The following is a 15,563-nucleotide window of genomic DNA, read 5'->3' as shown; positions in this document are numbered from 1 at the left end:
TGGCCTTAGCTCGGAACTCAGCACTGTGAAAGCTCTGGATAGAAATGTTAGAGGTTCTGCTGGCTGCACTAAGAGATCGCGTGAGTGTGGCAATCTCGGCTGACGTCACATCACTCGAAATGGTGAGGTCCTCCAATTTCGAAATTATCGAGTCCAACTTCTGGTTGAAGTCGAAGGATGAATTTGACGTGCTCTCCCCAACGGAAGCGGAGCAGTTTTCCTTTGAAGTGTCCACCCTCAGCACCGAGATCACCTGTTTGATTACCCCTTTAGTGCAGGTGTCGAGGGTGAGCTGGTAGGCTGAGGCTGAGGACTTAGAAGGGGTCTTACTGTCTGTCTTCTGTACAGGAGACACTGCCAAAGTGGCCTCAGTTACAGGAGATTCCTGCACAGTGGCCTCAGTTACAAGTAGTCCAGTTGCAGAAAGCTCGATTTGCACAGGAGTATTTTTTCCCTCAGTGAGATGGTGGGAGGTGAACAGCTTCCTTAGTTTGTCCAGGGTTTTGGTATAAATCTTCTGGGAACCTGAACTCACTTCCACCCAGAACATTTTGCGACCTGATTTCGTACGCTTGGAGGCCTTATTGACCTCATATACCTCAAGCAGGTCGGAAATAATTCCACCAAAGAGATCAGAGGATGCCTCCTCAATATTCTCTGAGGAAACATGGACAGATAGGATTTCCGACAGTTTCCCACAAGTGTCGGTTTTATCCAGCGCAGCAGTATATGTCACAGCTGCATCCTGAATGACCTGAGTGATGCATTGCTCAGCTTTGACAATATACTCCTCCACTGGTTGACCATGGAGGATGTCAACTTTATCAGCAGGGAGCTCCTTCTGAATACTCACATTCTCCTCTGATGGGCATGGGTTGTTGAAGATAATGCTCTCAGTGACCATCTTAGAGGAGGCGAGAGATGAGTCGAGAAGCAGAGATCTGTATATTGTCGAGGTGGACATCTCTGGGTGCTTTATCACAGCAGCCACCTCCAAAATGGCCGACGGGCCCCGGAGGATGTCAGAGATATCCATGTCCTCAATGGTCTCTACCAGAGACGATAGTAGGTCTCTGGCTGCCAGGTTGGTAGGTCTCTGGTTCTCGAGCTCTGTTTTGATTGCTTGACAGGCAGTTACCAGAGCAACAACAGAGCGAGAACACAACTGCTTCAAGGTGGAGTCAGAAAAAGATGATGACAGATCTGTCATGGACATGGTGGAGAGTTGACTCTCAGAGACAAACGGGCTGAGTTTGACAGACACCTGTCTGACCAAGTCCCCAGCAAGAGCTCTCATATCTATTGCTCCACTAGCTGAGTTGTGGGAGCAGGCACTCTGTGGCCTTGACGGGTTCCTGTTATCCAAAAATCCTGTTATCCAAAAAACCTCAAGTACAAGATCCACAACATCGGATGACACTTCTATCATTCTGTTGTCGGACAGAAATGTACTTGGATGAATGGTGCCTGCATTCACAGTCCAGTCCCAAATGGAGTTGTTGGACTGACTCTGGACTAGTGGAACTAGACAGGTTTCACTTGGACCTTGGCCAAAGAGCTCTGCCATTTTGAGCAGAACTGATCTTAAGACCTTCGACTTGGAAATGTTCAGCAGTGGGTCGTTGTTGGACAGTCTGGTGGATGGTCTGCTAGCCGATCTGTGAACCACTAGGCTTTGTATTTCTGCCGAAATGGCAGTTAGAAAATAGGTCAAGGGGCTGGTCGCTCTCCCCTCATTTCCTCCGTTGGTTTTAGCCTTGATGATGCTATCTATGATGATGACTATGACCTGTCCAGCCAGAGGACCCAAGATGGCCTCAAGCTCCCTCTCTAACTCAAGGGGAGACTTGTGGCCGAGCGCAATATGCTCTATGGCATGGGAATACATCTTAGAAGTCGCCATGCTTAGCATCTCTTGGGCAAACTGTTGACTTGCTGAGATACTTCCAGTCAGCAGAACTAGAGTTCCCTGACTGACACTTCGCATTAGCTCAGCCCATCTGGAGTTGAGAAGGTTTATAACCAACTCGACAATACCCATCATAAACTTGCCGTCCGTTGACATTTTGCTAGGTCTGTATTTCTCCTGTCTACTCCGTTTGGGCGGCGGTACGATGTCGCCCTGCGACTGGCCGCTCTGGACCATGTCGAAGACAGAGTCCTCAGAGATGCCAAACACAGATCTCAGTGGTGCTGAGTGTGGTCTGTGTCTCATCTCTCTATCGCCACCCTCAGGTGAGGAGACATATCGCTCATTGTCCTCACTCAGCAAAGAGGTCAAACACCTGCAGAATGCACAATAGAAATTAATAATACATGGTAACAAAATAAAAAAATATGATCCAAGAATTTGGGACACAAACTCAACCTTGTTATTGTTATTCAAAGGAAGCATTGTGAACCATCTCAAACCACACTCAGTCCAAACATTAACATTTAGAGTAAACTTTTTAGAGTGGTTGTGTAGTATCTAAGTAGTATTTCTCACTAAGTGGATCTGGAATGGATATTTGTACCTATAACAGGAAAGACCTGCAAAAAGAGGAGGGGATAGAGCTAGGTATCTGTGAGAGGAGGGGATAGGGCTAGGTACCTGTGAGAGGAGAGGATAGGGCTAGGTACCTGTGAGAGGAGGGTATAGGGCTAGGTACCTGTGAGAGGCATTGATAGGGCTAGGTACCTGTGAGAGGAGGGGATAGGGGTAGGTACCTGTGAGAGGCATGGATAGGGCTAGGTACCTGTGAGAGGAGGGGAGAGGGGTAGGTACCTGTGAGAGGCATGGATAGGGCTAGGTACCTGTGAGAGGAGGGGAGAGGGGTAGGTACCTGTGAGAGGAGGGGATAGGGCTAGGTACCTGTGAGAGGAGGGGAAAGGCGTGGGAGTGCGTGTGCTGCAGGCGGTTCTGGCGCTGGTGCACCTGCTGGGTCCTCCACTACAGCTGAATCTGACGCTGCGGCCAAGAGAGGTCACCTCTCCTGCCTCATTACTTCCTGATCCAGAAGAGCTTGGCGAATCAGAGAGCTCTATCTGCATGGTGAGGTCAAGGGCGGGAACAACCACAGTGGATGTAGACTCCATCACCCATGCTACAATATCCATGCACTTGGCACTAAACTCATGTCTGCTCATCTGCAATGTTAAAAGACCATCCAGAGTTAGTTTGTTAAAGGGGCTGCACTGATATAAAACGTAGAACCATTTACTCAAGCTAGTCAATTAAAGCAGTGGTTCAGGATTAAAGGTCCTGCAGGATTTCCACAAATGAATGTTTGGTCCATTTTACCAACATTAACTACTTTAGAGGTGACTATAACTCACCCCGGCACGCATATTCTCACTCAGCAGATTCCAATGGCTGAAAAGTAAATAAATGCAAGTACACAATGAACTACATGACATTACCTCTATTATCTTAGACTACGTTATGGATGGACATGACCTCTATTATTTTAGATTACGTTATGGATGGACATTACCTCTATTATTTTAGATTACGTTATGGATGGACATTACCTCTATTATTTTAGATTACGTTATGGATGGACATTACCTCTATTATCTTAGATTACGTTATGGATGGACATTACCTCTATTATCTTAGACTACGTTATGGATGGACATTACCTCTATTATTTTAGATTACGTTATGGATGGACATTACCTCTATTATTTTAGATTACGTTATGGATGGACATTACCTCTATTATCTTTGATTACGTTATGGATGGACATTACCTCTATTATCTTAGACTACGTTAAGGATGGACCTCTATGGAACTAGGCCACACCCAGACATCCCTGATTGGTTATTTGGTCCGTTGAGTCCTTTGTATTGGCCCGAGACTATGGGAGACTCTCAATCTCCTCACCTCCTTCTCAAAACCCATTGGATGAGAAGGTCAGAAGGGCGGGACCTCTGGCTTTCTCATCCAATGGGTTTTGAGAAGAGAGGACACGAGGAGTATGCAATTGAGATAGGGAACATATCTAGGGGATGCATGGGGAAGCCAAAGAGCAACTTACTCGTCCTTCATGTCCTGCACAAAGGTGTGTAGGTCTGGGTAGCTTCTCTTTCCCCTGCTGAGGGTGAGACTGGTCTGGGAAGTTTCATCCTTGTGGGTCACGGTAGTGAAGGTCACCACTGCAGCCTGATGGCGACAACAGAAAGCAGAGTTAGGCTGGAATTCAATTTTGCGTCATTAAAACACAAAATATCTCAATGAAATGTCATCCATGTAATAGAAAAATACATCATACCTCCTGTGACTGAGATGGGATGGCAACAGCCTCGTCCAACTCACTCTCTCCTTCAACCTCCTGTGACTGAGATGGGATGGCAACAGCCTCGTCCAAATCACTCTCTCCTTCAACCTCCTGCGACTGAGATGGGATGGCAACAGCCTCGTCCAACTCACTCTCTCCTTCAACCTCCTGCGACTGAGATGGGATGGCAACAGCCTCGTCCAACTCACTCTCTCCTTCAACCTCCTGCGACTGAGATGGGATGGCAACAGCCTCGTCCAACTCACTCTCTCCTTCAACCTCCTGCGACTGAGATGGGATGGCAACAGCCTCGTCCAAATCACTCTCTCCTTCAACCTCCTGCGACCGAGATGGGATGGCAACAGCCTCGTCCAACTCACTCTCTCCTTCAACCTCCTGCGACCGAGATGGGATGGCAACAGCCTCGTCCAACTCACTCTCTCCCTCAACCTCCTGCGACTGAGATGGGATGGCAACAGCCTCGTCCAACTCACTCTCTCCTTCAACCTCCTGCGACTGAGATGGGATGGCAACAGCCTCGTCCAACTCACTCTCTCCTTCAACCTCCTGCGACTGAGATGGGATGGCAACAGCCTCGTCCATCTCACTCTCTCCTTCAACCTCCTGCGACTCAGATGGGATGGCAACAGCCTCGTCCAACTCACTCTCTCCTTCAACCTCCTGCGACTGAGATGGGATGGCAACAGCCTCGTCCAACTCACTCTCTTCTTCAACCTCCTGTGACTGAGTTGGGGTATCTGTGTCTAGAACAGCCTCGTCCAACTTGGTCAGTCTCTCAGCCTCTCTGTGATCTTTATGGGATCTAGATAGAGAAAAGGAATATCTCTTAGGTCACTGCTATAATGTGAGTGTGAGGATGTGTAATTATAGAATTAGAATCACAGAATTAGAATGAATCATTCTAGAATTAGAATAGAATCACTCAAATTCTATGGCTCCAATACTCTTGAGATGACTCGGCCTATCCAGAGCCAAATATTTAGAGAATTCTGCCAACTTTTAAAAGGACTCCATGTTAGCGCCTTGGAGCCTTTCATTTATCCTTTCATTATAAGTAAATTCTAATTATAGATGTTCAGTTACATAGCATTGTTTAAAATGTCAACATTGCCCATGGGGAGCCAGCTGTCATATGGATATCTACTGTGTCATGTAATGTATACATAAACTCAGCAAAAAAAGAAAACGTCCCTTTTTCAGGATCTTTCAAAGATAATTCGTAAAAATCCAAATATCTTCACAGATCTTCATTGTAAAGGGTTTAAACACTGTTTCCCATGCTAGTCCCCTGTAGCTCAGTTGGTAGAGCATGGCGCTTGCAACGCCAGGGTTGTGGGTTTGTTTCCCACGGGGGGCCAGTATGAAAATGTATGCACTCACTAACTGTAAGTCGCTCTGGATAAGAGTGTCTGCTAAATGACTAAAATGTAAAATGTTGTTCAATGAACCATAAACACTTAATGAACATGCACCTGTGCAACGGTCATTAAGACACTAACAGCTTACAGACGGTAGTTATGAAAACTTAGGACCCTAAAGAGGCCTTTCTACTGACTCTGAAAAACACCAAAAGAAAAATGCCCAGGGTCCCTGCTCATCTGCGTGAACGTGCCTTAGGCATGCTGCAAGGAGGCATGAGGACTGCAGATGTGGCCAGGGCAATAAATTGCAATGTCCGTACTGTGAGACGCCTAAGACAGAGCTACAGGGAGACAGGACGGACAGCTGATCATCCTCGCAGTGGCAGACCACGTGTAACAACATCGGCACAGGATCGGAACATCCTGCGGGACAGGTACAGGATGGAAACAACAACTGCCCGAGTTACACCAGGAACGCACAATCCCTCCATCAGTGCTCAGACTGTCCGTAATAGGCTGAGAGAGGCTGGACTGAGGGCTTGTAGGCCTGTTGTAAGGCAAGTCCTCACCAGACATCACCGGCAACACCGTCGCCTATGGGCACAAACACACCGTCGCTCGACCAGACAGGACTGGCAAAAAAGTGCTCTTCACTGACGAGTCGCGGTTTTGTCTCACCAGGGGTGATGGTCGGATTCGTGTTTATCGTCGAAGGAATGAGCGATACACCAAGGCCTGTACTCTGGAGCGGGATCGATTTGGAGGTGGATGGTCCGTCATGGTCTTGGGCGGTGTGTCACAGCATCATCGGACTACGCTTGTTGTCATTGCAGGAAATTTCAACGCTGTGCGTTACAGGGAAGACATCCTCCTCCCTCATGTGGTACCCTTCCTGCAGGCTCATCCTGACATGACCCTCCAGCATGACAATGCCACCAGCCATACTGCTCGTTCTGTGCGTGATTTCCTGCAAGACAGGAATGTCAGTGTTCTGCCATGAAGAGCCTGGATCTGTTGGATCGGAGGGTGAGGGCTAGGATTTAGCCATTCCCCCCAGAAATGTCTGGGAACTTGCAGGTGCCTTGGTGGACGAGGGGGTAACATCTCAGTTTATGTCTCAGTTGTTGAATCTTGTTATGTTCATACAAATATTTACATTACATTTTTACATTTTAGTCATTTAGCAGACGCTCTTATCCAGAGCGACTTACAGTTAGTGAGTGCATACATTCTTTTATTTGTTTATTTTATTTTAATTCTTTTTTTATATATATATATATTTTTTTTTCATACTGCCCCCCCGTGGGTATCGAACCCACAACCCTGGCGTTGCAAACGCCATGCTCTACCAACTGAGCTACATCCCTGCCGGCCATTCCCTCCCCTACCCTGGACGACGCTGTGCCAATTGTGCGCCGCCCCATGGGTCTCCCGGTCGCGGCCGGCTACGACAGAGCCTGGATTCGAACCAGGATCTCTAGTGGCACAGCTAGCACTGCGATGCAGTGCCTTAGAACACTGCGCCACTCGGGAGATGCGTTATTTACACGTTAAGTTTGCTGAAAATAAACGCAGTTGACAGTGAGAGGACGTTTCTTTTTTTGCTGAGTTTATATCTCAATGTCCCAACTCTCTAAATACATGGCTCTGGGCCTACCTCTCCATAGGCGGTGACCTTTGACCTACTACTGAATCTGTATCTGTAGGCCTATGTGATCCTGTAACCAGTCACAAATGTGTCATTAGTGTAAATCACTTACCTGACTTCCTTCATAACATCAGCTTCATTGATGGGGTCATCCAGGTCTATGAGGGTGAGGTCATTTCCATTGACCTCTGACCTCTGAAAGACAGCACAAAGTCATGTTTAGATGTCACCTACTGTGTCGCCTTTTGCCGTGTTCAAAACAACTGGGAAATCTCTGACTTTCGACTTCAGTGCGTTCAAGACAACTGGGAAATAGGAAAAAAAAACAAGCTCCGACTGGGAAAAATCGTTTTGAACAGTCATCCAACTCGGAATTCCAAGTCGGAAGCAGCGCGGCTTGGCGGGTCATGTTTTGGAGGACGCCTGACTCAACCTTCACCTCTCCCGAGCCCGCTGGGGAGTTGCAGCGATGAGACAAGATCGTAACAAGATCGTAACTACCAATTGGATATCACGAAAAATTGGGGAGAAAAAGGGGATAAAATTACCACCACAAAATGTAAAAAGGAATTCCAAGTCGGAAACTCTGGCATCTTTCTAGAGCTCCGACTTTCCGACCTGAAGATCACGGACGTCATGATTTGACCTAGTTATTTTTTTCGAGTTCCCAGTTGCCTTGAGAGCACCATTAACCCAACTCTCATTGTCACATCATAATGCATCATATTCAGAGAAATAGAATCACCAGAACATCATATCAGGTGTGCAGTTCAGTTTACCAGTCAAATTGCCAAGGTCAGAGGCTCTATCCTTTCTAGTGATTCTATTTCTATGGTCACATAATAATGCATCATATCTATGCTTGTGTCCGAAATAGCACCCTAGTTCCAATATAGTGCACTTCTTTTGGCTGGAGCCCTATAGAGTCCCACAGTATGAGTCATAATACCCATAAAACCTAGTGGTCTGGCAGCCTCTGGAACTGCCGTTCTGCAGCCAACAAGGCAGAGTTAATCTCAGCCTATGCTACCCTCCAGTCCCTCGACTTCTTGGCGCTGACGGAAACATGGATTACCACAGAAAACACTGCTACTCCTACTGCTCTTTCCTCGTCTAACCATGTGTTCTCGCATACCCCGAGAGCATCTGGTCGGCGCGGCGGTGGCACAGGAATCCTCATCTCTCCAAAGTGGACATTCTCTCTTTTTCCCCTGACCCATCTGTCTATCTCCTCATTTGAATTCCATGCTGTCACATCACTAGCCCATTCAAGCTTAACATCCTTGTCATTTATCGCCCTCCAGGTTCCCTTGGAGAGTTCATCAATGAGCTTGACGCCTTGATAAGTTCCTTTCCTGAGGATGGCTCACCCCTCACAGTTCTGGGTGACTTTAACCTCCCTACGTCTCTGCCTTTGACTCATTTCTCTCTGCCTCCTTCTTTCCACTCCTTTCCTCTTTTGACCTCACCCTCTCACCGTCCCCCCCTACTCACAAGGCAGGCAATACGCTTGACCTCATCTTTACTAGATGCTGTTCTTCTACTAATCTCACTGCAACTCCCCTCCAAGTCTCCGACCACTACTTTGTATCCTTTTCTCTCTCGCTCTCCTCCAACACTACTCACTCTGCCCCTACTCAGATGGTAATGTGCCATCACAACCTTCGCTCTCTCTCTCCCGCTACTCTCTCCTCTTCCATCCTATCATCTCTTCCCTCTGCTAAATCATTCTCCCTCCGATCTCCTGATTCTGCCTCCTCAACCCTCCTCTCCTCCCTTTCTGCATCTTTTGACTCTCTATGTCCCCTATCCTCCCGGCCGGCTCGGTCCTCCCCTCCTGCTCCGTGGCTTGACGACTCATTGCGAGCTCACAGAAGAGGGCTCCGGGCAGCCGAGCGGAAATGGAGGAAAACTAGACTCCCTGCGGACCTGTCATCTTTTCACTCCCTTCTCTCTACATTCTCTTCCTCTGTTTCCGCTGCTAAAGCCACTTTCTACCACTCTAAATTTCAAGCCTATGCCTCTAACCCTAGGAAGCTCTTTGCCACCTTCTCCTCCCTGCTGAATCCTCCTCCCCCACCCTCCTCCCTCTCTGTGGATGACTTCGTCAACCATTTTGAAAAGAAGGTTGACGACATCCGATCCTCATTTATTAAGTGAAATGACACCGCTGGTCCTGCTCACACTGCCCTACCCTATGCTTTGACTTTTTTCTCCCCTCTCTCTCCAGATGAAATCTTGCGACTTGTGACGGCCGGCCGCCCAACAACCTGCCTGCTTGACCCTATCCCGTCCTCTCTTCTCCAGACCATTTCCGGAGACCTTCTCCCTTACCTCACCTCACCTCACCTCCCACATCAACACATCCTTGACCGCTGGCCATGTCCCTTCCGTCTTCAAGAGAGCGAGAGTTGCACCCCTCCTCAAAAAACCTACACTCGATCCCTCCGATGTCAACAACTACAGACAAGTAAGTATCCCTTCTTTCTTTTCTCTCCAAATCTCTTGAGCGTGCCGTCTCTAGCCAACTCTCCTGCTATCACTCTCAGAATGACCTTCTTGATCCAAACCAGTCAGGTTTCAAGACTGGTCATTCAACTGAGACTGCTCTTCTCTGTGTCATGGAGGCTCTCCGCACTGCTAAAGCTAACTCTCTCTCCTCTGCTCTTATCCTTCTAGACCTATCCGCTGCCTTTGATATTGTGAACCATCAGATCCTCCTCTCCACCCTCTCCGAGTTGGGCATCTCCGGCGCTGCTCACTCTTGGATTGCGTCCTACCTGACAGGTCGCTCCTACCAGGTAGCGTGGCGAGAATCTGTCTCCGCACCATGTGCTCTCACCACTGGTGTCCCCCAGGGCTCAGTTCTAGGCCCTCTCCTATTCTCTCTATACACCAAGTCACTTGGCTCTGTCATATCCTCACATGGTCTCTCCTATCATTGCTACGCAGACGACACACAATTAATTTTCTCCTTTCCCCCTTCTGATAACCAGGTGGCGAATCGCATCTCTGCATGTCTGGCAGACATATCAGTGTGGATGTCGGATCACCACCTCAAGCTGAACCTCTGCAAGACGGAGCTGCTCTTCATCCCTGGGAAGGACTGCCCGTTCCATGATCTCGCCATCACGGTTGACAACTCCATTGTGTCCTCCTCCCAGAGTGCAAAGAGCCTTGGCGTGACCCTGGACAACACCCTGTCATTCTCTGCTAACATCAAAACGGTGACCCGATCCTGCAGGTTCATGCTCTACAACATTTGCAGAGTACGACTCTACCTTACACAGAAAGCGGCACAGTTCCTAATCCAGGCACATGTCATCTCCCGTCTGGATTACTGCAACTCGCTGTTGGCTGGGCTCCCTGCCTGTGCCATTAAACCCCTACAACTTATCCAGAACGCCGCAGCCCGTCTGGTGTTCGACCTTCCCAAGTTCTCTCATGTCACCCCGCTCAGTTGAGGCTCGCATCTACTACAAGACCATGGTGCTTGCCTACGGAGCTGTGAGAGGAACGGCACCTCCTTACCTTCAGGCTCTGGCACCCCAATGGTGGAACAAGCTCCCCCACGACGCCAGGACAGCGGAGTCACTGACCACCTTCCGGAGACACTTGAAACCCTACCTCTTTAAGGAATACCTGGAATAGTATGAAGTAATCCTTCTACCCCCCCCCCCCCCCCCCCCATAAAAAAAAAGAAGAAAAATAAGTGGTTGTCCCACTGGCTATCATAAGTTGAATACACCAATTGTTGAATGCACCATTGTAAGTCGCTCTGGATAAGAGCGTCTGCTAAATGATATAAATGTAAAATGTAAATATACTGATAAAAGTCAACTTGTCCGAGAGAGATTTACATGGTTACAAAAACGTCACGCCAGGGTAAGCCTACACGAAATACAGCCCTTATTTTATGTGTTTCTAAAATCGGCTATGGGAAAAATGAATGGTGGAAAAACGATTGGAACCATGTCCCTGTTTGACCGCTAGGTTTTTTGGGTATTATCACACCTCCACTGTGGGACTCTATAGAGGGGTTGGTTGTTAAGCAACAAAACTGGCATGCAACTATGGGGCAAAATAGACAGGGTTTGACTTAGACTGTTGACAACATGTAAACTATATTTAGTCTCTAAATGTTTAATGCAAACATAAATACATTTGAACAATGAACTCGTCTCAAATACATTGTTACAGTTGTTGTTGGTTAGTGTCGTGGTAAATATATTATGTTAAAGCTTGGTCTGACTAAAATCTTGTGCATAACCCATCTTGTGTTGGGGCCTTGGGACTTAATACAATGCACAAAGACTTCTAGCTTGTTGGCCTTATCAGCAGGTGGCCATGGGGAACACCCACGCCATAGGTCTCTCAAGTCCTCCCAAACTCACGAGTTATTGCCCTGAGGACATACCCACACCCCCCCACACACACACACATCATCATTGTTAAGCACACACACATACACACACACACACATACACACACACACACATACACACACACACACATACACATACACTTACACACACATACACACACATACACACACATCATCATTGTTAAGCACACACACACAAACAACCCCTTCTCTTAGGCTGGAGACAGAGAACCCGACTCAGAGCCAATGAAATGGAGATGACCTCGACCAACTCATCAGGACCAATGGGGAGATCAGAACTACTAGAATCAACCTACTTTATTTTATTGTATAAAATGTCAGCACACAATGGTTAGGGGCGCGCTCTCAGATATCTCCCTACGAGGTTGACGAACGCGTCCGTGCACGCTATTTTCAGATATCTTTACCTCTGAATAAACTGCCTTATATTATACAATCATCCACCTTGTCCGAAAGTCTCTACTTGGTCTCCGTTCTCCAGTAAACTTGTTTTATCAACAAACTTGGTAGCAGAGGGTGGTTTTCTAACTCTGAATTCGGTCCATAAAAGTTGATAGAGACAGGAGACAAGTAAGAGACGGATCTGAAAGGACGGGTGACCTGTCCGCAGGAGCAGCCGGGAATCCAGCTCGCCTCAGGAAACTGATCTAGACGGCCGTCAATACAAAGGTAAGCAGAACCTGTTAAAACAAAATCTGCATATTGTATTGTAGGATAAACCCAAATTTTGATCAGTAGTACTGGGCGTGAGTATGGATTACTGTGAAATTTATAACATATCTATTATGACTCAAAGGCACATATGTAAAGATATCTGAATTCTTTAGGTTTTTACTGTTGAAATGTGACTCTCTAGAGAGGAGTCTAGTTACAGTGGTTCACAAGAGATGGACCGACTTTTATTTCCTGTTGAATTGTGATTCTCTAGTGAGGAGTCTATTTACAGAGGTTTGGTTCACTAGAAATGAACCCTTTTATTTTTTGCTCTTGATATCTGAAATCTTAGGTTTTTACTGTTGAAATGTGACTCTAAGAGAAGAAGTCTAGTTACAGTGTTTTTTTTTCCTGTTGAAATGTGGCTTTCTAGTGAGGAGCCTATTACAGAGGTTTTGGTCCACAAGCGATGGACTCTTTTATTTGATCCACAAGAGAAGGATCTGGTGACTTGATAAAAAGATTCAGATAGTCGGGTTGAGTTAATTCCGTGAGAATCCAAGTCCAGAAAAGGTTCTCCCGACTAGACGCCAGTTGAATGGTTTAAACGACTGGGAGTCTCCTTGAGGAGAATCGAAAAAATAATAAAAAAATACAAGTTCAGATAGTCGGGCAATTTGGTTGACGTGGCACTCAACTATATGTACTGTGAGGAACTTAAACTGAATTCGTGTGTTGATGCTGATATGTAATGAAAATGTAATTGTTGAAATGATAACCTGAATGTTGTGTAAGATTGGCCGTTTCATGAGACTAACTAGTTGATAACTTTCAAGAGGACCACGGAGTCCTATTTTGCTTGTTATGTAGCCGCTGCGCTAAAAGCTGACTTGAACTTTTTCCCTCTTGTGGAGTTGGTATTTCCTTAGTTCCTAAAATTAGATTGATAATTATTTTGGAAGCGCTCGAGTTTGTTAATATATTGTTCCAAAAGGGCGATTCTGATACCTTTTGGGAAAATATATAATAACTCGAATACCTGAAAAACAATAATAACTTTTGCCAAATAATTCCTAGAATTAAATTGATAATTGTTTTAGGAGCGCTCGAGTTTGCTAATATATTCTTCCAAAAGGGCGATTCTGATACCTTTTGGGAAAATATATAATAATTCAAATAATTGAAAAACAATAATAACTTTTGCTAAATAATTCCTAAAATTAAACTGATAATTATTTTGGGAGCGCTTGAGTTTGTTAATATATTGTTCCAAAAGGGCGGTTCTGATACCTTTTGGGAAAATATATAATAACTCGAATAACTGAAAAACAATAATAACTTTTGCTAAATAATTCCCAAAATTAAATTGATAATTATTTTAGGAGCGCTTGGGTTTGTTAATGTATTCTTCCAAAAGGGCGATTCTGATACCTTTTGGGAAAGTATATAATAGCTCGAGTACCTGAAAGACAATAATAACTTTTGCAAAATAATTCCTGGGATTAAATTGATGATTATTTTGGGAGCGCTCGAGTTTGTTAAATGTATTGTTCCAAAAGGGCGATTCTGATACCTTTTGGGAAGATATATAACAACTCGAATAACTGAAAAACAATAGTACCTTTTGCAAAATAATTCCTAATAATAAATTATTGAAAAAATTCTTTGTGTACGAGGGTGGGACATCAGAGATAAATCTCAGTCAGCGCCAAGAATACATTGCTGGATTCGGCCAGTGACGGGCTAAGTGCACCAAGATAGTCAAAAAAAAAAACAAAAAAAAACTGTGTAACCATGGCAACCACTACCGTCCCAAAACTCAAGTTTAATGAATATCTAGATATAAAAATACAGGATAGAGCGGGAGGGAAAGAACAGTATAAGACAGTGAAAAAAGTGTGGGAGGGAGTGAAACTCAAATGGACACATGCAGGTTACTTTAGCGGGGGTGCCCCGTCTAAAGGGCAACTCACCTCTATGGAGAAAGAGCTAGGGGAGGCAGTGAGGGAAGGGACGGAAAGTGAATTGGTAAGGAATAAGTCTCACTTATTCAAGAAGGAAGGGACTAAACACAGAGAGAGAGCAGAGGCTGAGCTAAGGATAGGTACGTGGGCAATTGAGGAAATACGACGAGCACACCCATACAAGAAACCAGACATGATGGGTGTGGTGATTGAACCCACAACTGAGACAACACCAATAGTGGGGACACAGTCCATGAGTGACATACCAGCGCCCTCAGCACCACTGTATCCGACCCTGCCACAGGAAGCGAAGAGCACACCACCCGCATACACACACACTCCTCCAACTAACCCTTATAACCCATTCCTAAGTCCTGCAGTGGTACAAGCGCCTGTGTTCGTGGTGCAAGGAGGACACCTAGAGGGGAACATGGCACTAAGCGTAGGGCAAGGAGTACTTCACTGTCTGGAAGTCCGAGCCAACAGCGAGCCACAAGGACGAGAGGAGCCACACCCGGCCAGCGGAACCCAACCCAGACCCAGTCCCACAAGAGGGGGTACCAACCCAGAGTCCCTGGTAATGATGACTCCAAACCAACCATCAGATCTATACAGGAAAGGGGGAGCATCTGGCCGAAGACAAGCAGCTGCACCCAATCAGCCTAAACCCAGACTCTCAGAATGGTTTGTCGAAAGAGAAAGGGGAAGTACCCCATCCATGACAGAAGGGGGTGCAGGGGACAATGAGCTTTGGGGGTCGATAGGGTCTGGCTCATTAAGAAGCTCACGGGGGGTCTCAATCCGGGACCAACCAAGTGAGGATGATGAAGAAGAACAAAGGAAGGAAGAAAAAACCTATGAGGATGAGTGGGATGCGTGTCAGGGACAGGCGTCACATAACACAACCATAATAGAAGAAGCAGAGAAGGGGAAGACCTGGGCCTTGAAAGGGGTGATGGTGGGGGAAGTTGTTGACTTGCATGAACCCATCAGAAAATCTGCCAGACTTAGAGAAAGGGGATTGAACTCCCAAATGCCACTTAGACCAACAGCAGACCAACAACATGAAGAATACCAACCCTGGAAGATGACTGACCTGACCGCCCTGATGGATCAGATGCCCAGCCTCCATGGTGGAGCGTCTGCTTGGCTGTTGCAACTTCAAACCCTTACATCTGGGTTTAGGCTTGCTCTGGCAGACATGAAGGCACTCTTGGCCAGGGCCACAGATCACACCACCATGACGG

The sequence above is a fragment of the Coregonus lavaretus genome (genome assembly GCF_964263955.1).
Source record: "Coregonus lavaretus genome assembly, chromosome: 16".
Lineage (NCBI taxonomy): Eukaryota > Metazoa > Chordata > Actinopteri > Salmoniformes > Salmonidae > Coregonus > Coregonus lavaretus.
Note: the sequence above shows the minus strand (reverse complement) of the source record.